This window comes from Lissotriton vulgaris, chromosome 7 (assembly GCF_964263255.1).
Source record: "Lissotriton vulgaris chromosome 7, aLisVul1.2, whole genome shotgun sequence".
NCBI lineage: Eukaryota > Metazoa > Chordata > Amphibia > Caudata > Salamandridae > Lissotriton > Lissotriton vulgaris.
Window position 1 is genome coordinate 1,296,055,563 of NC_141695.1, and position 27,705 is coordinate 1,296,083,267.

The window sequence follows — 27,705 nt, forward strand, 5'->3', positions numbered from 1 at the left end:
AAGGGCTCTTCCACTGAAAAGGCTTGAATTTCGCTAACCCTCCTCGCCGATGTAAGGGCGAGCAGTAAGGCTGTCTTCCACGAGAGGAACTGTAAGTCTGTCTTGTGTCTAGGCTCGAAAGGCGGCCTCATAAGTTGCGCCAGGACTGTATTGAGGTGCCAGGGCACTGGCGGGCGCCGAATAGGTGGAAAAACTCTAAAAAGTCCACTAATAAACTCCTTTATTAGCCTGTTAGACCAGAGAGACGGCTCATCTGGCTGTCTCCTGAAACGGGATATTGCCGCCAAATGCACCTTCACCGAGGAATGTGATAGACCTGCCTTAGATAACGACAACAGGTAAGGCAGAATACCTTCAGGCGGTACCGTCAACGGGTGTAGGCTTTGACTGGCACACCAGTGACAGAAACGAGTCCATTTTGCTGCGTATGTCTTGTTGGTTGACATAGCTCTGGCTTGCGATAGAATATGTCTGCAGTCTTGCGGAATGCTCAAATCTTGGAATTCCCGCTCATGAGGTTCCATGCGGACAATTTTAGCGATGCTAGGTCTGGATGTAGAATCTGACCGTCGTTCATGGAAATGAGGTTCTGGTATGTCGGGAGTTGCACTTTGTTGCCCCTCGACATCTGCAGCAGTTCTGAAAGCCATGCCTGCCTCGGCCAAGCTGGTGCTATCAGAATGACATGACACGGTTCCAACCTCATTTTGCGAAGCACTCGCGGTATTAAGGGAATTGAAGGGAACGCGTTGGCAAACCTTCCCGTCCAGTCTATGTGAAATGCATTTCCTTTGGAATCTTGCTGAGGATACCTGGACGCAAACTGGACGCATTTTGAATTGTCTCTGGTTGCGAACAAGTCTAATGTGGGAGTGCCCCATTTTTGAAACAGTTTGTGAAGCTGAGTGTCGTGCAGTTCCCACTCGTGCGTCACGCTCGCTGTGCGACTCAGGATTCAGAAAAGGGGGTGGTGATGAACAGAGTGTCTGAATTAAGCAGACCGCTCTTACCCAGTCCAAAGATCAGGGCTTGATCCATCACCGTTATTTATCTCACTGCACCATCCCAGCTCAGAACCTGGCTATATGCAAATCAGTCTGTCCCTGGCCCAGTGCATCATGGGAACAGGGCAGACTAAACTACCAAGCCAATTCTTCACCAGAAAGGAGACAAGCTACCGGGGACCGGTTTCTGGCATTTCAGCCGTCTTCGGCCCGGCTTGCTTGAATCCGGATGGTGCAGTGAGAAAGGGACTCATGTCTGAGTATACCCTGCCACACCTATAGTGGCCAAAAACGATTCAGAAAAGGGGGTGGTGATGAACAGAGTGTCTGAATTAAGCAGACCACTCTTACCCAGTCCAAAGATCAGGGCTTGATCCATCACCGTTATTTATCTCACTGCACCATCCCAGCTCAGAACCTGGCTATATGCAAATCAGTCTGTCCCTGGCCCAGTGCATCATGGGAACAGGGCAGACTAAACTACCAAGCCAATTCTTCACCAGAAAGGAGACAAGCTACCGGGGACCTGTTTCTGGCATTTCAGCCGTCTTCGGCCCGGCTTGCTTGAATCCTGATGGTGCAGTGAGAAAGGGACTCATGTCTGAGTATACCCTGCCACACCTGTGCGACTCAGGACATCTGCCCGTGTGTTGAGGATGCCCTGTATATGCTGTACCTGAATCGCAATGTCGTGATTTATCAGCCATTTCCAGATTCTTTGCGCCAACGCAGACAGTTGTTTGGATCTTGTTCCGCCCTGCTTTAGAAGGTAAAACATAGTTGTGGTGCTGTCCGTTTTAATGAGCACCGACGAGTGCTGGATTCTGGGCAGGAAGGCTTGAAGCCCCAGAAACACCACTTTGAGTTCCAACATATTTATGTGAAGTTGTGCTTCCCGTTCTGACCAGCAGCCCTGGATCTCCAGCTCTTGAAGGTGCGCGCCCCATCCTTGCAACGAGGCGTCCGTTGTCATCACATAATCGTGATCCTGAGGTACAAAATTCAGACCCTGATTTAAGTTCTTCTGAACCTTCCACCATGACATGGCCACCTTCATACGGTGAGTGATGGTAATCCAATCCTCGAAGGTTCCTTTGGACTGAACCCACTGCTCGTCCAGATGTTCCTGCAAGGGTCTCATTCGAAGACGGCAGTTTGGCACCAGTGGGATGAAAGAAGATATCATCCCCAACATGGATTTGTACATCCTCACAGAACTGAACCTTTTTGTCTGAAGGGTCGTTGCTAGACCTATTATCTTCTTCATCCGTTCCACGGAAGGGTAAGCTTTCACTGCCTTGGTGCATATCCATGCTCCTAAGAAGTGGATGCCCTGAGCTGGTGTAAGTGAAGACTTTTCCAAGTTGGTCCTTAGGCCTAAACGATGGAATAGCCGGATGCAGCACTGAAGAGACCTTCTGGTTTCTCTGAATGATGGACCTGTCACCAGCCAATCGTCCAGATATGGGTAAATGTAATGCCCTTTCAACCTTAAATGGGCCGCCACCGGAGCCATGCATTTGGTAAACACCCTCGGGCTGATTTGAGGCCGAATGGCAGCACCTTGAATTGGAAATGGCGACTCTCCACTACGAATCTTAAATATTTTCTGTGCTTCCGATGAATTGGAATATGGAAGTACGCATCCATGAGATCCAATGACGCCATGTAGTCTTTCTCCTTTAACATTAGAAGGATCTCTTGCAATGAGAGCATTCTGAAGGGAATCTTCTTTATGTATTGATTCAGATCCCTCAAATCCAATACCTGTCTCCATTTCAGAGTTTTTTTACTTTTTGATGAGGAAGAAATGCGAATAGAAGCCTTTCCCTATGTATTGATGCGGCACTTCTTCTATAGCTCCCTTCTGCAACAGTGAATGGACTTCCTTTTGCAGCTCCTGACGATGTTGGTGGTGTCGGAGCACCAGGGGATGATCTGGTGGCATTTCTACAAACTCTAGGGTATGGCCTCTGCTTATTACATCCAAAACCCATTTGTCCGAAGTTATGGACATCCAATTGTTGAAGTATTGAGACAGATAGTGGTTGTTTTCCGGGATCTGCTGTGTGGGGAGCGCCGGCCTGAAATCATTGACGTCTGTTAGATTGTTGATTCTTCCCTCTATTGGAAGATTCCCCCTAGACTGCTGCTGATAAGAGGAGTTGGAGGGCCTGTACTGGTTGCTTGAATTGTATTGCCTATATCCCTGTTGGTTATAAGGCTGATATCTGTTGGTCTGATATCAAGATCTCTGATTGAATTGGCCTCTTGCACCTCTTTTACAAAAGGACTGGAACCGTCCTTGTTGAAGGGATCCCAGCGCTCTAGCAGTATCCGTGTCAGATTTGATACCCTGTAGCGCTTCGTCTACATGTTTTCCAAATAAATTTTCGCCATCGAATGGCATGTCTACAATTTTCTACAAAGAGTAGGAGGTACCCCTGTTAGAAAGGCAGGGAGGGCCGCCTATGACGTAAGTAAGCAGAGGACTATATATAAAAACCTGTCACCCCCGTTTGCTGATTAAAATAGAGAATAAAAAACAAAATATTAGTAAAGGCGGTTAATCGATTCCGCCGCTTTTTCACTTCCGGGCCAGCTCTGACTGATCGCATACAAATAGAGCTCCCGGTATGAAAGCTATCACTCTTCTGATTACCAGGAAGACGACGACACGGAGGAGCAGGGAGGCCGCTTTCAAAACGCGAGGTGAGCAATAGATGTAGCTCTAATCTAGGATAAATAGTTAAGCAATGCCCGTTTGGATAAAAAAAAAATTTTCCCCATGAGCTCATATGTTTGGCTCAGAATCTAACTAAGGGGTATAATTTATCTTTTTCCGCCAAAAAACTAGAGGGGATAGAGGTATTCTGAGGGTATTTATATGCCTATAGTTAGCTAATCCAGTATAAACATATGCCCCTCTTATTAAACGGATCGATCATCAAAAAAAGATAAATCCCATATATGATACAATGTAGTAATACATAACACCTGAAAAATTAGTTTTAAGGTCCTAACGTCTTTCTACAAAAAATGTCTGTTATAACCCTACAGATTCCTTGACCCACAAGAGAAGACTAAGCCCCATCAATATAGAATCCAGAGGCTATTTATGAAACCTTCCTGTTTTATTCACAACAGGTCAGTACCGACAAACCTATAATGATGTCTGTCCCTTCACACTAAATAGGCTCAAAATTAAACAGAAGTAAATAGAAAAGTAGAGCTTACTTTGGACATTTGTGTTATTTATATCCAGGCAAAAAGTCCAAAAGAAGCTTTCTATATTTCTGACGGTGGCTCCTCCGTGCAAATACAAATCAGAGTCGCGGATTGTATGAGGTAAATTCATGTCATGTATAGATTCAGGATAACAATAGTTTCTCTGACTGGTAAATGTATGGTACTCATTCAGGTTTCCTTTTAATTACCAGCAGAGCTACAGGGAATTGATAACCCGAGCAGCTCGCTAATACGGGCGACAAAACTTCTTTTATAAAAGAGCATCACTCGCCAATACACAGGTATGATGAAAATGCTGTGTTTGAATTCAAAGCAAGCTATATCTACATCATAGAAAGGCTATGTACTACTCCCACTATAGGAATCATAGGGGCATTGGCCAAAATACATTGTTAAATTAACTTTTTAGAATAGTAAAAGGAACTTTACGATGAACTTTACTAATATATAGTTTCTTTGCACCTTGTAAAGTGGTCTGGTGTAGCTCTTATTTTTTAGGTAAAAATGAGTAGTGTAAAAACTAGGTAAGCGATTTGAATTCCTATAAATGCCAAATACTAAGACGTTTTTTATGTATTTCTAGAAATTATGGAGTCAAATGTTTTAAGGTCCTGAAGAAGGTGTCACAAAGAAAAAGCACCGAAACGCTGCGTCGACTGTCTTTTTAACTTTGACTTGTTTTAGTCCACTGTATAATCACGTAATGGTTTTTAATTTTGAATGTGTGATATTATTTTAGACTGTAACCCAGTTGGGAGGAAAATAATAAATGATTTGCGATCAATTTTTAACCTTATAGAAAACGTCTGCTTATTATATCCAAGTGCGTCTTCAAGTTCTATGTTGTAAAATTAGCCTTACACTCTACCTAGTATGTATATTTGATTTCTGGGATATGGAATTGAGTACTGTTTCCCTTTAGGCCAGACCACTGCTGTTAGTATTAACACAGCCTTTTCGCATTCAATTGTCCAGATGGTCAGGGAACCCAATCTTTTTTCTGATGTCTACAATTTTCGCCTGCACCTCCGGACGAAATTATGTTGCTTTAAGCCAACCCTGTCTTCGAAGCGAAACTGCTCCAGCCATCTGTCTGAAAGCCATAGAGGAAACGTCCATGGCAATGTCGATTGATTCAGCAGCTGACTTTGCCCCGTCTTTGAGGATAGCCGCTGCCTCTTCTTTCCTATCCTCCGTTAGTGCAGACAGAATGGGTGCCAGATCCGACCACATTTGTCTGTTAAAGCGGCTAATAAGGGCCATAGCATTGGCTGCTTTAATCGTAGAGGCTGCCATGACCGCAAACCTCTTCCCGGCCCCATCCATCCTCCGTCCTTCTTTGTCTGGAGGCACCAAAGAAGTAGCAACCGGGTTCTTAGAATTCCTCTGTGCCGCCTGCGTCACTACCGACTCTGTTCTCGGGTGTCCTATTAGACAGGCTGCAGCAGACTCTGGCGCTCTATACTTTTTTTCGATTCTTGGAACCGAAACCGCTATGGAAGCCGGTGTCTTTAAAATTTTTAGGCCCTCTTCCCAAACATGAGGGATAATCGGGATTGAGCGAGCCGATTTCCTGGCGTCATCTTTGAAATCATACAAGAAACATTCTGTTTCTTTAACTTCCATATCCAAATTAAATCTCTTAGCTGCCTTCTCCATAATGTCATGGAACCCTCCAATGTCTTGAGGAGGAGAAGTGGTCGGCAGCAGAGTAGGTGACGGGGTAGACGGCAAAATGTACTCATTCCATTCCTGCCCCGTAGCATCATGTACAAGCTCACCTTCCTCAGGCTGATCATCCTCATCGGAATCCGTTAGGTCATCCCAGATTGTTATCACTGGCGGTGATCTCACAACTTGCTCCTGAGAAGAAGATTGGGTCTTTGGAGGTTGCGATGAAGCCACCGGCGTAGATGACGGAGGAGCATTCGCCTCCGGAAAACGGCGATAATAATCGTTTATCATGAACCTGAGGTCAGAGACAAGAGACACAGGTATGGAGACTGACTCCTCTCGCTCTTCCTCTCGCGATTCCTCTTGTTGCTCGTCATCTTCATTATAATTACATGTTTCCTGGAAAGACTCATATCTTGAAGATTGAGCTCTCTCTTTGAAGGAAAAGGCCTCTTCCTCGTCTGTGTCCTGGCTCTTTATTTTGAGTTGTGAGGGGCTGTAGGCAGCACCTGATGACTCCTCTCCATCTGAATCCTGCTCCAATAAAGAAGATGGAGGTAAAGGTGAAATCTGCGTCCACGACGTGAATTCTGCAGATTTGCTTATAGTCGCCGAACCCCTCGACGACTGAAATGATCGAATAGAAATCATAGTCTTCGACTGTGGTGATTTAAATGCCTTTGCCATTGAAAGTATAATCTTCGTTGACGGTGTCGTCGACGACATAGTCATCGTCGACGGAGCCGCCGTCACCAAAGCCATCGTCGACGGGACCACCGTCGACGGGGTCTCCGTCGACGTCTTCGTCGTCGAGCCTTTCATCGACAACGACGTCGTCGTCGACGGTCTCTTCGTCGACCGGATGGTCATACTTGTCGACGTTGTTGTCGTCGACGTTGTCGCCGTCGACGCTGCTTTAAATCCTGTCGACGGAGCCGTCGTCGTCGAAACAGTCGTCGTCAACGGCGAAGTCTTCGACGGAGCTGAAGATTTTTCCACAGATTTTGCAGCAGAAACCAGGGAACTGGTCGACGGAGCAGACCCTGTTCCTTTCTGACCTGACAGCTTCTTGAGACGAGTAAGGGAGAGATGACGCTGCTTTCTCCCTAGGTTTAATCTTTTTAGGCTCCACTTTTTCCTCAGAATGAGAGGCCTTTCTCTTTTTAGGTGTCAGGTTAGAAGATTCCTCCCCAGAATCAGAGTCTGATGCGGCCTTCTTCTTTTGAAGCCACAACAGCAAACGAGCCTCTCTGTCTCTCAGACTTTTAGCAGAGAAGGTTCTACAATATTTACAATCCTTTGCCACATGCTTAGGATGAAGACAATATAGGCAGTCCTTGTAAGGATCTTCAGAGAAAAGCCTGGCCTTTCCACAGGATCTGCAAGGCCTGAAAAGCCTCTTTTTAGAGCTTTCAGCCATTATGAAGAAAATAGGTACACACAATACCTTAATCCAGATGAAAAGACAGTAGAAGTAAAAGGTCAATAGTTCACTCAGGAACAGCAAACTGAGCAGAGCTCAGGGAGACTCCTTTCTCACACGAAGGCGGTTGGAAATCTGAGGCAGGAAGCTTCTGCTGGGGAGTGTGAGGGCAGGGCAGCAATGCTGATTGGCTAACTTTTGGACCAAACAATAAGGAGGTCTGGTTACCAAATACTTCAGTCCCTATGGGCTTTTCTATGCAGTTTTCTTCTCTATGATACTGCTTTGGTCATTCTGTTACCGTGAGACTCCCACCATGACGACGACGGGGAATATACAAGCATGTGAATCTATGAAAGATGTAATACTGGAGAACTGGCCCTTTTTTTGCCTAGCTATGGATTTTGAATCCTCGCTCTTCTGGCACCTCGGGAAACCTTGCCAACCTATACATTTTTGAAAAGTATACACTAAGGGGCCCATTAGGATGTCTGGCGGTGGCACCACCGTGGTGCTGGCGGGGAGGGAAATGCCTTTTCCCGCCCACGAGCAGCGGTACTCACCTCCCCCACATTAGTATAGTAAAACATGGGTCATTTCCCGTCCGCCGCGGAGCGACGCCCACCGCCATCAAAGTGTGCCCGCCACCACGGTGGTAGGAGCCAATGGAGACTCACCGCCGTGTGGAAGGACGTCTGCCACACTCAACAAATTAGGATGGCCCAAACAAGCAGATGCACCGCAGCGGAGACGCCGCCCAACCTGACATGGCGGAAACTTGACAGAGGAGCGCGATAGCAGAGACCCGGTCATGAACACCATGGACCCAGCTCTACATATGCAGCCGGTGATTTACCTGCTACAGCACTATCATCAAATGTGCCACCGCGGACGACGCCGCAGGTACGCAACTACACAAAAACAACACACAACACACAGGCAGACACAGGGTCCAATTCCACTACAGACACCCTACTGGGGGTCACAACACATCCACAAGGGCACCCACACATGACCCACCTGCCACCAAGTCACCACTCTGCATCCGGGACACACATCGACCGCCAACTAGCAGCAACCTTCCGTTCCAGCTCACGTCACCGCTGCGGTCCACACATGCGCACGATGCAGAAGGCAGGGCCACTCCAAGGCATGGGCAGGGCACAAAGACCACTGGGACACACCACCCCCAACCACACAGCAACACACCCCATCAAGTCACAATCTAGGTTCCCATCCTGTGCACCCCCATGCACACCAACAAGCAACAAACATTGCAACAAGCAAGCACAATACACACCCTGCAACACACACCAAACAACCAGGGAGACAGCCACTGCAGGAGTGGCTGACAAGGAACACACAAAACCAGTGCCAATCACACTGCAGGCTGCCAACACCTCCCATCACAAATACACACAAACAAACACATACCCTGGGTGTAGCAACAAACAGAACACACACACAGGGAATCCTGAACAGATGCCTGCCCCAAAACAACACACAAACACCACAGGAACACACACAGAACCACATCAGAAACAGACATATCCGGTCAGCCAAACTGTGGAAGGGCAATGGGAGCACAAACACAACATGAGTGCACAACATCATCACTCAAGAACAAAACACACACACCATACCAAAATTCACACAAGAAGGGCACCTGCACAGAACCACACTGCCACATCAAACCAACCACACATGCACATGAAAGCAAAAATCAACGAACACCACAGGGCATCAGGGGATGAACATCAGTCAATGCCAAGGCCACATACACACACCACTGTATGCACAACAAGCAGTCTGTGCAAACCAAGCACAACAGCCACACACAGACATGACTGATACAACCGCAACACACACATACCACAAATCAGTACAGCACAAATACAACAGCACACACAGGAAGTGAAGCAATACCACATCCTACACACATACATCCAACACAACAAGAGGATGCACCACTCTGGGATACAAGAGCACAACCATCTTCACCAGATCACTGGGCAGCACACACAGTTGAAGTGCACATGAACAATCCTCACTGACAAATAGCACAAGAACATCACACCTAAACCATTTGGGCAATGTCCAGAGTGGAACAACACTCCAGGCCCAAGAAGTGCACCACATGGCACAGTCCCACAAACAAGTGATGTGGAGGCACATACACATGTAAACCAAGGGGATAGCTGACATCCAAGTCAACTGACTAGCATGTCAGTAGTAGACATGTAAGTGTTGTACCCTACACAAATAGAGGGAGTGCAGACCTTCAATGGCCAGGCACAAGTGGCACACATAGGTGATGGCAGTGCACCACACACACCATGCCAGGAGGATAAAAGGCACCATGTGCCTGCAATGCATGACAAACACAAACACAATGCCAATGAGGAGCAACAGGGCCACACAGTCAACACAAACACACCCAAGACATGTTGATCATCAAACAAACACAAAACTGAAGTGCAAGTCACACACATTGCACACACATAATTGACAAAACGGAAAAACAAAACAGAAACTTACCTGCCTAACGCCGCAGCTTGCCAGACGGACACGGTCCACGCCGCCACCGCCAAGAGTCACCCTCCCAGCAGTTTGGTCGCGCCGCCGCTCCGGGACTACGAATCCCGGCAGCCTACGCGGCGGCGCACGTTTGTGACAACGCGAGGGCGCCAGGGAGGCGCAATAAAGCACTGCAGGACCGGCGGAGCAGGGGGACACGCAGAAACTTACCTGCCTAACGCCGCAGCTTGCCAGACGGACACGGTCCACGCCGCCACCGCCAAGAGTCACCCTCCCAGCAGTTTGGTCGCGCCGCCGCTCCGGGACTACGAATCCCGGCAGCCTACGCGGCGGCGCGCGTTTGTGACAACGCGAGGGCGCCAGGGAGGCGCAATAAAGCACTGCAGGACCAGCTCCGCGGGACGCGAGCGGGATGCCCGGAGCGAAGCCCGGGCAAAGGGCGGGCCCTCTACGGCCCTCATCGGCACAAGTCGGCCAGGCTAGGCCACCCCTCTAATTTCACATCCTTGTGCACCAGGAACTAATATTCGCCAGTGATTACAGTAAACGGTTGGTGTTCCAGGCGCTGGTTGCCGTCTTCATTGCGCCAGGCTATCCAGACGGGGGTCGGTAAGCAGGCCATACAGCTTCTATCGAATCGCCCAGGAGCCTGGGTTAGGAAGGGGGCCCACGTGATACGCCACTACACTGACGAATGTGGAAAGGAGCCTGCCAGATACTTGCACAAGTTTGAAGTAAGACTTTTTGTTTTAATTTACAGGAGTGACATCTTGTTAATTACTTGAACAGTGGGTATAAGACTTTTATACACCTTGCAAAACTATGCGCAAAAAAAATCCACACACGGCACCTGAAATACCAAAGAACACTATGGAAAATTACCTTGTCCAAGTGGTCAGCAAAATAAACAGCGAACGCAGGCAATCATTAGGTCTATCCCAATCCCCTATTCTCCCTCCTATGAGCCCTGTCACCTCCTCGCAAACCAATGACTCGCTGTTGCTAGACTCCAACAACGATTTACACGCGCCAGCATCCCCTGCCTCTGTCAACATTGATGTTAGCCCAGTGAATGTGGGGGACACGGAACAACTTGCGGTAACTGATTTAGACGCACAGCTAGTCATTGATGATGAAGAAAATAACGACAAAGAAGATGCGGAGGATGATCCACCGGCCAAGCAGTCCTCAAGGGCAGTTAGAGCCAGCCGTAGATTGCAAAGTAAACGCGGGGGGGCACGCTCTGGAAAAAATAAGACCACATCACCACCTAAGGACAAAAATATTTGCCAGACTAAGGAGGTGAATAACTTGAGGGATTTCTTGGACGAGGACTTAATGTTAAAAATAGCGGAGCTGCTAGAAATAAAAATACAGACAATTGTTAAGCCACTTATCAGCAAGATTGATAAACTCTCTGCGGAGATAAAGAAACTTGGAAGTACTCAAAATGTTTTAGTAGATGCAATAGGCAATGTCTTAAGTAATGCCAACAAAGACAATGATCCCTCTGGGAATGATAGTGGACCCAGGGTAACATCAGATGTTGCTCCTCCAGGGGCAATTCCTGCAGAAGATCCACAAACTTTTAGTCAAAACACTAACAACCTGCCACTAGAAACACCAACTGTCCAGCAAACTGATCCAACACAAGCTACAGTGCCCACTAGTTTTGATGAAAATCAGACACAATTTGTAGTAGAAGCAGCACCGTTAGTGCTAGTGCTGGCCAATACACCTACCCTATCACCGGACCAAAATGAGTCAGCCTCATCACTCAGAAGTAAGGCATTATATTGGCTCTCAAACAACATGAGGCTAGCACAGGGGGGTGAACAGAGGTTAGCTGATGAAATCAAAACAGCAAGGAGGGTAGGTTGGATAGGAAAAAAGCAAAAAAAATGGAAGGGCGACTGTGTGATATTAAATTTTTCGACCGCAACTGCTCTTCCGGATATTTTGCCAAATATCCTTCCACCACAAAAAAGAAGCAGTTCCATTATTCCACTCACATTGGAATTTTTCTATACTGATTCACAAAAAGCAAATAACAAAAAACCCCGGAAGCCCGTTTGGTCAATGCGTGATCATGGTTGGGGAGGTGGCTCATCAGCTCCTGACATGAATTACGCTCCCCAAAGTAGGGCAGGCCCATGGCTACCAAATCACTACAATAACTTTCAAAACACTACTCCAGGGCAAAATTGGAATCAAATGGGCAGACGAGGGCCTGGTATTGTGACTAATAATTGTGGACCCGCAGGAAATGCTAAATATAATGGAGGATGGCCAGGTATGCAGCAGAATGCACTGTATCCCAATACCCCAGCACCCATAGGTAATGTTGACCCTAACGGAGGATGGTTGGGCTCTTTTTTGAACCCACCCCCTCCCATTACTCCTGCACCTAGATGGAATGCCCCTGTAAATGGCTGGGGCTTTGGGGCCCCATCCTACAACTGGGGAGTCAGCACGTCAAATAGGTTTGCAGCTCTAGCTGGTTTAGCTGACTGCGACTGACTTGAGGGAAGGGCCCTGACAACGCCAAGTAGTATCCATCATACACACCCCAGTTCATGTCTCGAAACCAATCCAAGGTATACTGCACCTAATATAATTTTGCAACAGCCATTACACCCTGCTGAAACAACAACATACCAACTGCTCCCTGAGATAACTAGGGCAACTCCACCTTGCCAGGTAGTAGAAACAGAAGGGGCTTTGGGATGCATAAAAATCATCTGTTGGAATATAGCAGGTTTGAAAAAAAACCTTTTAGATCCATCCTGGCACGACTACATTTCAAGTGGGGATATTATTATGTTTCAGGAGACATGGGGGCTCGAAAACTACCATAAGGTGAACTATAGATCCTTCTTTATATCCGCAGTAAACACAAACGGGGGGAGACCCTCTGGCGGATTAACAACATGGGTGAAAATCACAGGTGGCCTATCTATTAAGCAAATTGATATTAATAGTCCCGACATCTTATTGCTCGAGCTAAAAGATATAAATGGTCGATGCACTCACGTGATCAACGTTTACAATAGACCACACCGACCATGCAAAGAATCAATTATTGTAACTCAATTGAGCAATCTTGTGGCGGGATTTGATCAAAGTGCACAAATAATTATAGGCGGTGATTTTAACAGAGGTTTTGAACCCATAATAGGACTAGAAGATATCCACAGGGATGAGGATATGGCAAACGACATCCCTTCAGTAGACACAAATTATAAAGCACCCTGCTCAGTGAGCGCATTACAAATACTGAACCTGACACTAGAATCGGGCTTACGTGCATGTAATGGGCGGTTGCCTTCAGACTGTCCCAGTAGACCAACGTTTTCTAGAGGGACACACTCTAGTCACTTAGACTATTTATTAGTTTCTTTGAATTTGTGGCCTATGACCATTGATCTACTGGTAGACGATCGTACGGAAAGCGACCATTATCCCCTAATCCTATCTGTCAAAACCCAGATTTTTATAACCTCTGACAAAAGTGCCAATGGTACAATGTCCCTGCCACCAGATCCTCTAGTGGCAAACAATCGCAGATCCCTGAAATGGCCAATAGTACTAGATAATACCAAAATTATTGGACAAATTTATAATGTTTTTGTAAAACATATGTCCGCTCTCTTAGACAATAACTCGGTCAGCAAAAATCTCAGTTTGACAGAATCCCATGAACATTTAATCAACCAACTTGGCGGGATCCTGACCAGGGCAATAAAAAGATCACATAATGCCCAAAAGAACAAACAAACCGGGGTCATCTGGTATAACCAGGACTGCCGGAAAGCCAAGACAGCTTTAATTATAGCAGTCAGGGGGGGTTCAACAGACACCGTGAGAACTAAGAGAGCACAGTACAAAAGAATTTTAGCAAAGGCCAAGAAAGAATGGGACGAAAGGGTTTGGTCTGACTTACTGGATGCATGCAAATGTAAAGATCAGACCACTTTTTGGAGCCTCATTGCTAGAGGCACAAGGGGAGCGACAGAATGTAAAGACAAATTCTTAGAGGAAAAGATATGGGTTGAGCACTTTACTATGCTATATTCTTGCACAAGCTCAGGTGAAAGTGGAGGATGGGACACTCTACAGGCCCCCCTGGTAGTGCATAATGAACCTCTTGCATTCTCTTTAACAGAAACTATCTCCGCAATCAAGGCAGTTAAACCAGGGAAAGCACCAGGCCCTGATAGAATACCAGGTGATCTTTGGAAACACGAAAATCACATCTGGGCCCCTTACATCAATCTATTATCCAACGAAATTGCCCAAGGAGCTGCCATCCCGGAAACCTGGAAGGGGGCAGAGATTGTGGCTCTGTTCAAGAAGGGTGATAGGTCAAATCCCTCGCATTACCGGCCTATCAGCCTTATTGACGTGTTACAAAAAATCTTTGCACGACAGGTTCTCGGTCGGCTCACCTCCTGGATTGAAGAGCACTCTATTTTCACAAAATATCAGGCAGGTTTTAGATGCAAGATAAGTACCGTTGATCAGGTTTTTAGATTTTTATGTTTAGTCTGGAAATATACCATTATAAGGAGTTCCCACATATACGTGGCTTTTGTTGATTTGAAGGCAGCTTTTGATATGGTTCCTAGGGCAGCCCTTTGGAAAACATTAAACAAAATGGGTGTCCCTGGAAATATCCTTCAAATTTTAATTAGACTCCATGAGAATAATTATGCATGTGTAAGATGGGGACCGAATGGAGAAGTCACTGAGAAAATCAAAATAGCAAAGGGGGTAAGGCAAGGGTGCGTAATGGCACCCACCTTATTTTCCCTATATGTCAATGACATCCCTGATACTCTTTTGGGCTGCGAGCATGACTCTCCCAAATTGAGTGGGCAAGCCGTTCCGGCACTACTATTTGCAGACGACACAATTTTAATTTCTCAGACTCCTAGGGGGCTCCAAAACCTTTTAAACACATTTAGTCTATATTGTCATGATAAGGAATTAGAAATTAACTCCTCAAAAACCAAAATCATGACAATCAACCCCCATAAAGGTTTCAATAAGGTTTTTACAATAAATAATGAACCTATTGAAGAAGTTCCCAATTTTAAATACCTGGGTATTATTTTAGACAGTGATATCACATGGAAAACGCAATTAGAGAATTCAAAACTAAGGCTAACCCAAAATCAGGCACCAATTCTAAGAAAACATAGGAATAGCCATTACAAAGCAGTCTCACCAGCTATTGAACTATTCAAATATAAAGTGCAATCTTCTTCACTTTATGGTGCAGACCTCTGGGCTTACGCTTTAAAGGATACCTTCCGGGTGAGGGAAAACTCCTTCATTAGGAAACTTTTAGGGATACCTGGGTCAACTCCAATGACACCCATATTATGGGACCTTAACTTTAGGCGTACTGATGATTATGCTTCTCTTCGCCCACTACTCTATTGGGTCCGTTTATGGTCCACGGAGGAGTTGGCTGTCTACAGAGAAGCTTTACAAGAAATATTGGCAATAAAGAATACCACGTTTTTACCATGGCTTGAGTACGTCAAAAAATGGTTTGAAAAGTTAGGGTTAAGCGACTTCTGGTTTGACCCTGATTCCCTTACAAATGGTTCAAAACATATCCTGAAGCAAAGGTACTGGGACTATACTAGAGACTCAGTGCTTGCAAATCCCAGAACAGGGACTCTAACCGCAAAATTTTTTGAAACTAAAATGAGCATGCAACTAGAGCCCTTCATGGACGAAATTCACCCTCCATTGGCTAAAAGCCTATACCTAAAATTCCGCTATGGCATTTTGCTATTAAAAGATAGAACAACTGGCTGGAATTGTAATAAAGGGTTGACTGGGGTTGCGGGATCCAGCATATGCGAGCTATGTGAAATGGGGGTGAAAGAAGATGAATCCCATTTCCTATTTATATGCCCAGCATACCTCAATGCAAGGAAAAAATGGCTCAAGCCGATTTGTAATAGACTAGGCCTTAGACAAACCAAGGTTGGTTTGAGAATATTTAAAGGTGATACTGCACAACTGATCGTGTTTAGCCTAAGTCGTTTTCTCCTATGTGTTGCCTTGATTAGGAAAAAGAAAAACCAGAGAATTTAATTATAAAGGGGCTATTTTACCATGTCTTTGACTGTCTGCTAGTATCATACTGCCTGTTCTATTGTTATGGTGTATATCACTTTTTAAACATATCAGATAACTAATTTATTATTTTAACTATGTGTATATATAGTTAGTGCTCCTAACAGTAAGGGGAATGACCAGGAACTAGCTAATCCCGGTGCGGATGACTTTTGCGTAATTTTGCACAAACAAGATGGCGATAAACTTTTACCCACTGCTGCTACTTACTATGTATTATTATGATGTACTGTGATTTTAATGTGTTGTATCTTACAAGGTTTTTTAAACCGAATAAAGATTGAAATGAAGCAATACCACATCCTACACACATACATCCAACACAACAAGAGGATGCACCACTCTGGGATACAAGAGCACAACCATCTTCACCAGATCACTGGGCAGCACACACAGTTAAAGTGCACATGAACAATCCTCACTGACAAATAGCACAAGAACATCACACCTAAACCATTTGGGCAATGTCCAGAGTGGAACAACACTCCAGGCCCAAGAAGTGCACCACATGGCACAGTCCCACAAACAAGTGATGTGGAGGCACATACACATGTAAACCAAGGGGATAGCTGACATCCAAGTCAACTGACTAGCATGTCAGTAGTAGACATGTAAGTGTTGTACCCTACACAAATAGAGGGAGTGCAGACCTTCAATGGCCAGGCACAAGTGGCACACATAGGTGATGGCAGTGCACCACACACACCATGCCAGGAGGATAAAAGGCACCATGTGCCTGCAATGCATGACAAACACAAACACAATGCCAATGAGGAGCAACAGGGCCACACAGTCAACACAAACACACCCAAGACATGTTGATCATCAAACAAACACAAAACTGAAGTGCAAGTCACACACATTGCACACACATAATTGACAAAAACAACAAGGAAGAGTCACACACAACTGCATGGACACACTAACACACTGCACAGTGCACTTGAGACAACTCACACAAGTGCATGCAATCATTTACACAGGGCAGGACAATACAAACAACAGGCACACACCTTCTGGGTGAGACATGTGTGACCATCACAATCCATGGGCACACACACATCCACAACCACCACAAAGTCACACCCTTCACACTGCACACCTCATCACCACCCAAGAGCACACATCACATGTAGTCCAGGGGACCATGACTGAGGTCCAACACAAAATGATCATACACATACACAGCTGGGCACAGATACAGGAATAACACACATACATCATGACCTTGCCCAGCCTGCATGCAAACATGTGCAAACCATCACACCCTGTGCCGGCAGTGTACCCCAAGCTGACATGGCAACAACGTACCCAACAATAGCAAACCACTAAAAAGAGAACTGCATAGCAGGCAAAAGAGGCAACACAGATAATACTAGTCTGAATAAGTATCAGTGTCTGAATGGACTGAAGACCCTGTCACCCCTGTCTAAAAATGTGATGCGGGCAAACAGCATGGTAATGTTGAAGTCAAACATAGAGCATGGGGCACAGTCGCCAAAATGCACACACCAAAATAAATATAATCAGCAAGGACACTGATAAAACAGACAACATGAGTAACTGTCTTTATTGACATATTGCCCAGATGTAACAGTAGAATAACAGTAGACAAGAGCAAGGCACAAAATGCTGTTCAAATGCAATACAATCTGCACAGGCAAACTCCAAACAGGAAGGCCAGTGTCCATGGCACAGGTGAGAGCACAACACAGCAGAGCAACAGGGCCAGTGTTCCTGGCACAGGGGGGAGTCCAACATAGCAGATCAACAGGGCCAGTGTCCATGGCACAGGGGGGAGACCAACACAGCAGAGCAGCAGGGCCAGTGTCCATGGCACAGGTGAGAGCACAACACAGCAGAGCAACAGGGCCAGTGTTCCTGGCACAGGGGGGAGTCCAACACAGCAGATCAACAGGGCCAGTGTCCATGGCACAGGGGGGAGACCAACACAGCAGAGCAGCAGGGCCAGTGTCCATGGCATAGGGGGGGAGTCCAACACAGCAGAGCAGCAGGGCCAGTGTCCATGGCACAGGGGGGAGTCCAACACAGCAGAGCAGCAGGGCCAGTGTCCATGGCACAAGGGGGAGTCCAACACAGCAGAACAACAGGGCCAGTGTCCATGGCACAGGGGGGAGACCAACACAGCAGAGCAGCAGGGCCAGTGTCCATGGCACAGGGGGTGTCCAACACAGCAGAGCAGCAAGGCCAGTGTCCATGGCACAGGGGGAGTCCAACACAGCAAAGCAGCAGGGCCAGTGTTCATGGCACAGATGAGAGCACAACACAGCAGAGCAACAGGGCCAGTGTTCATGGCACAGGGGGGAGTCGAACACAGCAGATAAACAGGGCCAGTGTCCATGGCACAGGTGAGAGCACAACACAGCAGAGCAACAAGGCCAGAGTCCATGTCACAGGGGGAGTCCAACACAGCAGAGCAACAGGGCAAGTGTCAACTACAGGGCGTACATCAAGTACATGAGATGCTGCACAGGCCAGGGCAGAGCTGCAGTGAGTGACAAGGCCAGTGGCCAGGGAGCTAGCACACCTGTATGAGAGATAGGTGTATGAGGGGGACTGCAATTCACATCTGTCTGTCAGGCGGGCTTGGAGCCGGCTGTGTGTCGGGGACAGCAGGACCACTTGACTGGGGAGACAGAGGCCCAGATGATGTAGGCCTATCAGCGGTTTGGCAAGCTGGAGGGCTGTTTGGACCAGGTGGTATAGTGGCACGTGGAGGTGGAGTCATGCAGACCTGTGACACAGTGTGTGTGGGAGAGGTTGGAGGGGTGCCCTTCCACTTTTTGGGAATATGAAATGGCTTCCCTGTCTTGGGGTTAATGGGAACTGGTGAAGACACAACAGGCACACACCCCAACTGTCTGCATCAGGTGCAGACACTGGCACTCCCTCTGGTGATGATGTGCTGGATCCTGCGGTACGCTTTGTCTGGCTACGGCTCTGGACCACCTTTCCCTGCTTGCCAGGTGTCCCCCCTACTGTGCTCTCCTTTGCCTGTTTGCCCGGTGCCCCAGCAACAGTGCCCTCCTTTGTGTGTTTGCCAGGTGTCCCACCTACAGTGCCCTCCTTTGTGTGTTTGCCTGGTGTACCACCTACAGTGCCCTCCTTTGTGTGTTTGCCCGGTGTCCCACCTACAGTGCCCTCCTTTGCCTCCTTGTGAGGTGTCCCACCTACAGTGCCCTCCTCCACCTGCTTCACTGGGCTTGGATTTGGAGTGGACGTGGTGAGGGGATATGGCCCTGTGCCCTTCCTAGGTGTACCCTTGCCAAACAACACCTCCTCAGTGGACATAGACACTGCACGCCTAGTTCTGCATGAAGTCTTAGGGACAGGAGAGTCCTTTGCTGGTGATGCCTCTGAGGCATGGGAGCCGGATACCAGCCTCATTGCTTTTTCGGCCTTGCTCTTCTCTTGTCTGTGCATTCTGGGGTGGGTCTGCTCTTCATAGGTGATGGTGTCTATGGGTGGGACTGTTTGGGTTGTGTTTGCTGTGTGCTCCTTGTGTTGTATCGTGTTTGTGACGCATGCAAACCGTGGTCAATTGCATCTGATGTGGCCACTGACTGGGGGTGGACAAAGGCACCTGAGCAGGAATGGGAGCATGTGCCTGTTTAAGGGCAGACATCACTGCAGATGACAAAGCCTGGACTGTTCGGTGTAGCCCACCCACGTCAGAGTGTATACCCTCCATGTATGCAACCACCTCGACTAATTTCTTATCATGGTCACTGAAGGCATTGAGCAGGGCAGTCTGGCCCACACAAAGCTGGCACAGGAGCTCTTCTGACTCTGCACAGAGAGCAGCAGGGGGGACTGGTGCAGGCTCAGCAGTGCCATGTGTGAATGTAACTCGTCCCCTCTTATCTACACGGGCAGCACCAGAGGAAGTGGATGGGAGGCTGGCCACTGCCCGCTGTGTGGTAGATGATGGCGCTGACTCACCATCCGCTGTGCTTAACAACATGGATGCATCACTGCTGGCATCAGATGATGTAGTACTCCGTGTCTCAGGCATGGAATCTTCCTGCATACTACGGTCCCCCTCAGATGCGCTGGTGAGCTCTGTTTCACTGGCCTCTGGTGCAGCTGTGGTGCTACTTTTGCCACCACTGGTTTCGGGGGCCCGTTCCTCTACATCCACAGTTGATTCTGCATGAAAGAGAGAGACAGGGTTGTGTTAGTGTCATTATCAGGACAAAGCAATCCAATCAATGCAGTACAAATCGACATGCTGACCACCACACCCTCCAATCACATAGCAGCACCACACTACATAGACCACTACAGTGCCTGCAACACTGAATCTCTGCCATGACTGAGCCATGTTGAGGACACACAGCACAACACCCTGCCCGTGGATTAAGTGTACCAGACACACAACTTGCCCAGCCCACACCTAGGGGCCTGATGTGTGGACAACACTCATTATTACGGACATACCTTCAGGGAACCGGAGGGGCCAACAACACTCCCATTAGGACATGACAGGACACAATGCCAAGTAGGCCATACCAAGCACCATTTGGTACTCTAGGGCACCTTGTTGTCAGATGTGTGGGCCTCAACGATCATGGTGCATGCAAAGTATGCATACATGAACTCACACTCAGATAGTAGACCTTGCTGTTCCTACCCTAATAGATTCCCCACACCATACCAATGCTGAAGTACCATGTGGATCTTAACACATCTGGCAATGAGGAAGAACAGCAGGGAGGGTCACCTTTGTAAGGGCATTTTGTCACAATGCCTGACACTGGCACACATCCCAGCAGACTCTCACATGACACAGCACAGCACCGCCACACTAACATCACATGGTCCCCCGCTGCCACAGGCCCTGTACACATGCATCCACTCTCAGCCACAGTCACCCTCCCCAAATACTCACCCCTGCCTTCTTGCCGATGCTCCTTTAGACGTGCAGCCAGCTCAGGATGAGTCACTGCCAATCTGCGGCCCATCAGTGGAGTCATGTAGCGCCGTGCTAAACACCCAGTGCGCTGTATCATTCCCAATGTCATCTCAGCCATGGTTTTTGCCAGCCGACTGATGTCATCCCACCTCTTGTGGCAGTGTGTGCGTCCTCTGTTGGAGACCCCCAGGACTCGCACCTTTGCAGCAATGGTCCTCCACATGGCCTTACGCTGGTGTACCTTGAGCTGCAGGTATGGGAGAGAAGATGGGGAAATGAACATTGACACAGTGTCATGTACCAACATCTATCACCACAGTAGCAAGACACGGACTCATGACTAATTTTAAACTCCCACCATCACATACTGGGGGACACCTCACAAGGGCGCACTGCATGGACTAAAACAATGTGATTGCATGCATTCATGAGGGCGTACAGGGTCAGAGATAATCTCACACACATGCAGGATGACTGCACCAAACACCCTCGTTGGCTTGCAGACATCACCAGTCCCATGCATGTCTGCACACTACTTACATCACATTTATACCTGTGTGTGTGTTTTGAAGCACTGTGTGCAGGCCCTGGGCCTAGTCTTTGGGTTCACACTGAGTTGGACAACAGTGGCACACAGAAACAATCACCCGAGCAATTCCTGCCCTGGCACCTACATGTCCAACATCCTGTGGCCCTTGATGGCTGATAATGTAACACACTCCACTCACCCATACAACTGCAGGCAGGTAAAACAGTGACATTGGGACACACACACTCCCTCACCCTGGAGACAGCTTGTTTGTCAGTGTATGACGCAACCTCACACCCTCAGGCATATCATGCAGCAGCACAAGTACATGTCTGACACCCCACCTGCCCTACATCTACCTCTACAATGACTTACCACTACATTGGGGCCACCATACAGCCTTGGGTACTGTGCCAGCACCTCGTCCAACAGGACCTCCAGCTCCTCGCTTGTTGACTGGACTGGCACAGATCTTCTATGTCCTTGCCATCCCTGTGGACATGGAACACCTGTGGTGGAAGTGAGTGTTGAGGGGTCCCAGGCAGCAGCAGGAGAGGGTCCCAGGAAGCAGGCCCTTCATGCAGCTGCAGGAGAGGGTCCCAGGCAGCAGCAGGAGTGGGTCCCAGGCAGCAGGCACTTCAGGCAGCAGCAGGAGAGGGTCCCATGCAACAGCAGGAGAGGGTCCCAGGCAGCAGCAGGAGAGAGTCCCAGGCAGCAGCAAGAGAGGGTCCCAGGCAGCAGGCACTTCAGGCAGCAGCAGGAGAGGGTCCCAGGCAGCAGCAGGAGAGGGTCCCAGGCAGCAGCAGGAGAGGGTCCCAGGCAGCAGCAGGAGAGAGTCCCAGGCAGCAGGCACTTCAGTCAGTGGCAGGAGAGGGTCCCAGGCAGCAGGCTCTGTGAGCAGTGGAAATGTGAGGCTCACTCCCTCATATTTATAGCCCCCTGGGGTTTTTTGTAAGGTGTAAAGCGGCAACAATTGGTTGTCTAGTTCTGCCTCATTCAAAAACATCCAATGTCCGCCTCCGCGGTGGCGGAGCACGCCTACCGCAATTTTCAAAACTACATTAGCCACCGCGATCATCCCCCCCATTGGCTGTAGGCAATGCTCCATGGCGGTGATGCACCGCAGGGGTCTTGGGTGCGCTACCGCGATGGTGCATCTTTCAAAAGCATCCAATGTCTGCCTCTGCAGTGGCGGAGCACGCCTACGGTGATTTTCAAAACTGCATCATGCCACCGCGATCATCGCTCCCATTGGCTGTAGGCAATGCTCCATGGAGATGATGCACCGCAGGGGTCCGGGGTGTGCTACCGCGATGGTGCATCTTTCAAAAGCATCCAATGTCTGCCTCCGCGGTGGCGGAGCACGCCTACAGCGATTTTCAAAATCTGCATCATGCCACCGCGATCATTGCTCCTATTGGCTGTAGGCAATGCTCCATGGAGGTGACGCACAGCCGGGGCCAGGCGGTAGCTACAGCGATTTAGGCGGTGGAGCATGTCCACCGCCATGTACACATGTCCCTATGCCAATGGCTACCGCATTTGTGAAAGGGGTGGTGCTGCTGTCACACCGCCGGGGCCAGGCGGTAGCTACCGTGATTTGGGCGGCTGAGCAGGCCCACCGCCATCTACACATGTCCCTTTGCCAATGGCTACCGCACTTGTGAAAGGGGTGGTACTGGTGTTGCACCGCTGGGACCAGGTGGTAGCTACCGCGATTAGGTCGGTGGAGCATGCCCACTGCTATCTACACATGTCCCTAGGCCAATGTCTACCGCACTTGTGAAAGCGGTGGCGCTGGTGTCAGAACGCCGGGGCACGATTTGGGTGGTGGAGCATGCCCACCGCCATCTACACATGTCCCAATGCCAATGGCTACCGCACTTGTGAAAGGGGGGTGCTGGTGTCACACCGCCGAGGGGTGCTGGTGGCACACCGCCGGGGCCAGGCGGTAGCTATAGCGGTTTGAGGCACATGCAATGGCAATGTCCATCGTGAACGCTGCATCACTAGACAGCAGCAACATGGTTAAGGGCACGTGATAGGGCACACAATGCCATTATTACATATAATACACAGGTGGACGCACGTTCTGTGTGACGCTCATTGGTCTGTGGTCCCTCCCATGTCACTTAAGCATTTGATGGTTGATGATGCTACACAGTGTTAAGCTGGTGTGAATAATGTTTTAGGAATCAATGTGTTGTGTGTCAGTGCTGACCTTGGCAATGCTTGTCCCACTGTATGGTGTTGTCACTTACTTGTGCTTTCATTTCATTTCATGCACACAAGTGACATTTTTACAGCTACTGTGATCATTGGGTTGTGGATGTGTGCCAAGTTAAATAGATGGATTGATGTGTGACAGGTACAGCAGATGGGTATGAGACAGTCATGGTCATTTTACACACGTTGTTGGATGGTACGGTACAAGGCATGCTCATGTGTAATGTGTGTTTGGGTATGTGTGCATTCACATTGACCAATGTGTTGTTTGTGGCACCTGTGTATTGTTAATGGAGAGGTGTGCCCTCGGTGTGTCTCAAATGTCCACCCATGTGACCTGGTGTGCCAACCATCTCTCATGGTGGTCTTAGCTTTTCCGTCACATCTATAACCGTATGTGCAGTGTCCATTTCAGGATGGTTGTCAGTGACATTTGTCCATTTACATCTCAACTAGGAGGAGGCCTAATCTCATACTTCACCTGACAGTGCTGGAGGACGTGGAGGATATAGCTATCATTCGCAAATTTCGCCTCGACAGACCGACACTGAAGACCCTTTGTGATCTGTTGGAGCCCCACATGTAGCATCATCGCCACTACCCAACAGCCTTCACACCCACATACAAAGTGATGGCAGCCCTCCACTTTTTTGCAACTGGTTCCTTCCAGGAGACTGTGGCCAGCGCTGCAGGCATGTCGCAACCCATGTTCAGCGTGGTGCTGAGGGATGTTCTTGCAGCCATGATGTTATATAAGGATCGATACATACATTTCCCTAGGGGAGCAGAATTGGCCGGTGTGGACTTCTATCCCCTTGGGCACATCCTGCATGTTGTTGGTGCCATCGATTGCACACATGTAGGTTTGCTGCCACCACAGGCGAGTGAGCACATTTTCTGAAATCGTAAACATTATCATTCTATCAATGTGCAGGTGGTGTGCCTTGCGTACATGACCATATCACATGTGTGTGCAAGATTCCCCGGCTCAGCCCATGATTCGTACAACCTGAGAGACAGCATTGTGCCCCGGATGATGGCAAATCTGGTACCCGAGCGTGCTTGGATTGTGGGTGAGTATGCCTAGTGGTATGGTGTGCTGTGTGTGTGACCTGCTGCCCTCTGCCTGCGCAACATTGCAATGTGTATTTGTCATTCCTAGGTGACTCTGCATATCCCAGTCAGCCATGGCTGCTAAGCCCACTACGAATCCCAGGACCCCGGCTGACATCAGGTACAATGAGGCCCATGGTAGGACCCGACGTGTAATTGAGCGTACTTTTGGCCTACTCAAGTCAAGATTCCTCTGCCTTGACAGGACAGGAGGAGCACTGTCATACTCGCCTGGGAAGGTCTGCAAGATGATAGTGGCATGCTGTATGCTGCACAACATGGCCATTCACAAGGGGATCCCCCTGCTCCTGGACGATGATGAGGTCCCAAGACCCCCGCCTGTTCCGGGCCCTGAGTCGAGTGATGAGGACAGTGGAGAGGAGGAGGGAGTTGACATGCGTCAACAGTTCATCAACCGCTACTTCACTTGAAGGTGGATGACGAGGTACGACTTGTACATTGTCGGGTGTGATTGCTGTTGTTGTGAAGGGCTAGGTGCTGATGGTACACACAGGCACATATTGAGTCACCTGTGTGTCGAAATGTGGCAGTGACATTTCACATGTGAACGTATACAGGACTCTGTTTGATGACACTTGCTGCACATTGAGTTGTCTGCCTGTAGACTTATGTGGATGTTTTGTGTAGTGTTATGTCTGTGATGCCACACTGACCCCAGTGACTGTTGTTCTGTCGTGTCTCCCTAGGTGCATTGAAATTTTCCAGGACTACCTAATGTACATCTTTTGGATACATCATGGACAGTTACAACAGTGAAGATGGTGCAGTTAAAACCACAGTGCACATATTCAAGTGTGTGAGGTATTTTATTTCCAAAGTTAACATGTGAGGGGTGCGAGCATATTTACATGAAGGTGGTGATGGAGCAGTGAGTTGACAGTCATGCTTGATGAGATGCAAGAGTAGACAACACATAGATGTGGTGACCCAGTCCAACAGACAGGTGCCATTGACAAGGCAGTGCGGGGAAGGACAGTCCAAACAGTCAATGCAGTGGGAAAGAGGGTTGCGATCAGGGCTGGCTCCGTGACTGGTGTGTGGCTGGTGCTTTGCCTCCAGAGACTCCCAGGCTCTTCTTTGGACGCCCCCTTGATCGCTTTGGGGGGGGGGGCCTGCTGCATGGCCAGCGGCGTCTGAGGACTCACCCCTGTCCGTGGCTGCATGGGATGATGGTGCACTGTCTTCCTGAAGCACAACAGAGGGGGGTGGAGGTGTTATTTGGGAGGCTGGCCTGTCCCTCAGTAACGCCACTTTCTGGGCCTTGAGGTCCACCATATGTCCCATGCGGGTGTCAATGGACCTCATCAGCAGGATGAGCTCACGCAATAGTTTGTCAGACTGGCCACTTTGTCCCTGGACCTGTTCATATGCCCCGATGACTCTGGTGAAGTGGTCCAGGGATGGTGTGCCAACCTCCTGAGGTCTCGGGTTGACCCTGGCCCTCCCACCTGCCCGGCTGCCACGGACCTGTTGCCTCACCACTGTGGGTCCATGCACACTCTCCCAGCCCTCCACAGTTGTTGTTGTGTCCTGGTCATCCCCTGGGACAGGGATGGTGCTGCAGGTGGTACTGGTGGTGGTGGTGGTGGTCGAGGCGGCAGCGGTGGAGGCACAGGCCGTGACTGCAGGGGTCTGCTGTGCTGTTGTTGTTGCAGCAGCCGTGGTGGGGGGCTGGATGGGAGCCTGGGACCTGTTTGGGCCCTGGCACACCAGATGGGCCGGCCTGGAGCTCATCGTCCAAACTATCCTGGGAGACAACATCCGAGAGTCCATGTACCGGGGGTGGAGACTGGCTCTGCTGGTCGTTGTTGTCCTCAGCAGCGAGTTCTTCATCACCTGTGGATTAGATTGTGAATCGTCAGTGTTTGGCACTGTGCAAGTATTCTGTTAGCTGCATGTAATTGACAGTCTGTACACTACACAATTGTGAGTTTTTCACTATTATTAGTAGGCTTTCCGGAATTCGGTTTAATTTGATTGTGCCCGATAATACCCTACCGACTCAAAATCAGCGGACCCGGTTTAAACCGAGTGTTACTGATTTTTTACAAATTTGTTGCACCGCTTGGACCATTTGAGGGCGCCAAAGCAGTACAAACATACTGGTTCTGTACTGAAAACTGCACTTTAGAAACTAACGGCAATGTAAGTCACCCCCATTAAACTAGGGGCGACAAATTGGTTTAGCAAGGTTGGTGGGCGGGATCATTTATTTACATTGCTGTCCGGACTATGGCCCCTTCACACCTCATCACAATGAAGAAGATGTCATGGCGAGACGACGCCCACGAGTGCTCCAAAACGCAGCAGGTAAGCTCTGCAAGGGAGCTATTTAATCACACTTTTCACCCTCTCCTTCTGCGCGTCCCCTCTGCTCACCAATATGCAGAGCTGCCCAACAGGCTGCCAGATAGAGAGCCAGCTGTACCATCGACTTGAGGGAGGGCCTAGAATATCCAAATGCCATATATTTAGTGTAGTTTTATACAGCGTGATCTGGGCCCTAAGGCATTGGGAACGATTTACATATGTGCCGATTATATTACACAAAATGAAATCTATTTTTGTTTAAGGCTTTAGCAGATTATGTGAGTTGCCCAGAATCACACTATGCTGAGGCACCGCTGGGACTCATGCCGGTAGAAAGCCAAACTGGTTTCAACACTAGCTGGAACTGGAAAACAATAACTCTGGGAACCCGTAACGCTTTACAGTTTATTTTTGCCTGCTGGTGTTAAAAAATGGGAGTTTGCCAGGCCAATATCGCAAAAGTTGGGACATAGCATGAATTCTGATTTTGAGCCGTAGGTGTAGCTGTTCCCATCCATTCACACCG

The 27,705-nt window shown here is 48.6% G+C and overlaps 1 pseudogene; it reads right to left on the minus strand.

The window, feature by feature from the left end:
• Positions 1–5,291: 5,291 nt before the first annotated feature.
• LOC147703528 (uncharacterized) lies at positions 5,292–7,347 on the minus strand (annotated as a pseudogene).
• Between the last annotated feature and the right edge of the window lie 20,358 nt (positions 7,348–27,705).